Below are 3,208 nucleotides of genomic sequence, written 5' to 3'. Positions count from 1 at the left end.
AAAGAAAAGAGGTTTAGACTTTCACTGGCAACATTAGCTGGCACTTGCTCTACTCTCTCTAATGGGGAAGCAGTGAAATACAGGAGACTGAACTGTATCTGCCTTTATTTCCGATGGACTCACATTGAACTTTCAATCACAAAATTATAGCAAAGAAAGGAACCCGGACTTTAGTAACACAGATAGAACAAGTTGCAGCAGCAGTGGCAGCAGCAGGAGAAAAGCTTTAATTTAGTTGATTTTCTGTGGTTATTGATTGTTTGCTAGTCTCATGGTGATGGAAGCTGCAAAATTTTTTGAAGGGACCAAGAAGCTGCTGAAGGTTTGGTTCTCCTGGTAGCAGCCTGATACAAACGAAGGATGTGGGAATCTTAGCAGTACTCCAAGATCTGAGTGGGACATATTTTTGAAGAATGTGTAATGTTCAATCAAGTGTGGCAAAAACTGACAAGCAGGAAGCTTATGTACTCAGTGAGAGTAGCGTATTTGTCTCCAAGAGACGTTTCATTTTGAAGACATGTGGTACCACCCTCTTGCTTAAAGCACTGGTTCCTCTGTCAAAGCTTGCTGGGTATTACAGTGGGTTTGACTCTATTCAAAGCTTCTTTTATTCTTATAAGAAGTTCATTAAGCCTTCTCACCAAGGGTACCCTAACCAGAATTTCCAGGAAGACATAGAGTTTCTTAATGCAATTTTCCCAAATGGAGCAGCATATCGTATGGGATATATGAATTCTGACTGGTAGTACTTATGTACTCTGGAGTTCCCAGAGAGTTGGGTAATCAGTCAGCCAGATCAAACCCTGGAAATTCTGATGAAGTGAACTTGACCCAGCAGTTATGGACCAGTTCTACATGAAAGATGGTGTTACTGCAAAGAATGTCACTCGTAAGAGTGGAATCTGTGACCTGATTCCAGGTTCTGTCACTGATGACACAATATTTAATCCTTTTGAATATTTGATGAATGGAATGAAATCAGATGGAACTTATTATTCACATCACTCCAGAACCAGAATCTTCTTATGTTAGCTTTGAAACAAACAAGTCAGACCTCCTATGATGACCTGATTAGGAAAGTTGTGGAAGTCTTTAAGCAAGGAAAATTTGTGATGATCTTGTTTGTTAATCAGATTTCTAAATGTTGCACAGTGCTTTCTTTGCCCCAGAAGATTTAAGGTGTTAAGTGTCTTGATTGTCAGAGTGCTATGTTCAATGATTACAATTCTATTTTTACCCACTTTGCTAAAAATTAGCAACAGCAAAGTTAAAAAAAAAAAGAAGAAAAAAACACAAAAAGAGAACACACGTAGAGGGTGGTGGATACTTTCTAGATGTTGATACTGGGGGCAGTGCTTTCCACAGTCACCACCTTGTACTTACAGAAAGCCCTAGATGTAATGATAGTGTAATCATTTTGAACTGTATGCATTATATCAAGGAATTAGATGTCTTGAATGAATGCTTTCTTCTGTGTTTAGGTATTCTCTGCCACTCTTGCTGTGAAATTCAAATGCATGTAGAAAAAAACTTTTATTATATGAAACTTTACAACACTCATGAAAGCAATTAAATTTGGTTTATGCATAGCATAATATTTCTCCAGGTATCATCCAAAATTCCTCACAGGCAAGGCTTTTGTCCTCATTAGGTATTGGCCTCAACTAACCATCTGGGACAGTTCTATTAAATTGCTGTGAGAATTTTACATTCAGTTACCTCCACTTTCTAGAATGCATTTTTTTTTTTTTTTTCAAACAAAGTCTCACTCCGTCACCCAGGCTGGAGTGCAGTGGTGCGATCTTAGCTCACTGCAACCTCCACCTCCCATGTTCAAACGATTCTCATGCCTCAGCCTCCCGAGTAGCTGGGATTACAGATGTGCACCACCATGCCCAGTTAATTTTTATATTTTTAGTAGAGATGTGGTTTTGTCATGTTGTCCAGGCTAGTCTCAAACTCCTGGGCTCAAGCAATCCACCCGCCTCGGCCTCTCAAAGTGTTGGGATTACAGTATATTATCTTTCTGATATATTGTTGGATTCAGTTTATTAGTATTCTGTTGAGGATTTAAAAATCTATGTTCATCAAGGATATCGGCCTGTAGTTTTCTGTTTTTATTGTGTCCTTCTCTGGTTTTTGGTTACACTGGCCTTGTAGAATGAATTAGAAAAAGTGTCCTCTATTTCAATTTTTAGAATAGTTTGAAAGAATTGGTATTAATTCTTCTTTAAAGATTTGGTGCAATTCAGTGGTGCAGTCATTTGCTTCTGAACTTTTCTTTGTTGAGAGACTTATTATTGATTAAATCTCACAACTTTTTATTGGTCTGTTCAGGTTTTCTACTTCTCCTTCATTCACATCATTGTAGATTGTATGTACCCAAGAATAATCAATCAATTTTCTTCTAGGTTTTCCTATTTCTTAGCCTAGTAGTAGTAGTTCATAGTAGTCTATGATGATCTTTTGTATTTCTGTGTTATGTTTTATTTATTTGAGTCTTCTCTCTTTTTTTCTTAGTCAGGCTACTGTATTGTTGATTTTGTTTCTCTCTTTTAAAAATGTTTTCATTTTGTTGATGTTTTGTATTTTTTATAGTCTCAATTTTGTTTATTTCTAATCTGATCTTTATTGTTTCTTTACTTTTACTAATTCTGAGTTTTTTTGCTTTGATTTTCTGGTTCCTTGACATACATTGCTAAGTTTTGATTTTCTGGTTCCTTGACATACATTGCTAAATTGTTTTTAGTTTTTTGAGGTAAGTTATTATTGCTATAAATGTGCATCTTAAAACTGTTTTTGCTGTTCATTGGTTTTGGTATGTGTTTCTAATTTCATTTGTTTCAAGGAATTTTAAATTTTTATTGTTAATTGCTTCCTCCACCCATTGGTTGTTCAAAAGCCTGTTGTTTAATTTCCATGTGTTTATATATTTTCAAATGTTCCTCTTGCTATTGATTTCTAGTTTTTTTTTATACTTTACGTTCTAGGGTACATGTGCACAACATGCAGGTTTGTTACATATGTATACATGTGCCATGTTGATGTGCTGCACCCAGTAACTCATCATTTATTGTAGGTATATCTCCTAATGCTATCCCTCCCCCAACACCACAACAGGCCCCAGTGTGTGATGTTCCCCTTCCTGTGTCCAAGTGATCTCATTGTTCAATTCCCACCTATGAGTGAGAACATGCGGTGTTTGGTT

General features: G+C 36.4%; 1 pseudogene; it reads left to right on the top strand.

The window, feature by feature from the left end:
- Nucleotides 1-277: 277 nt before the first annotated feature.
- Nucleotides 278-1,271, top strand: LOC105554672 (annotated as a pseudogene).
- Nucleotides 1,272-3,208: the final 1,937 nt, after the last annotated feature.

This window comes from Mandrillus leucophaeus, unplaced genomic scaffold (assembly GCF_000951045.1).
Source record: "Mandrillus leucophaeus isolate KB7577 unplaced genomic scaffold, Mleu.le_1.0 Scaffold654, whole genome shotgun sequence".
NCBI lineage: Eukaryota > Metazoa > Chordata > Mammalia > Primates > Cercopithecidae > Mandrillus > Mandrillus leucophaeus.
This window is presented reverse-complemented; position numbering and strand designations above follow the sequence as displayed.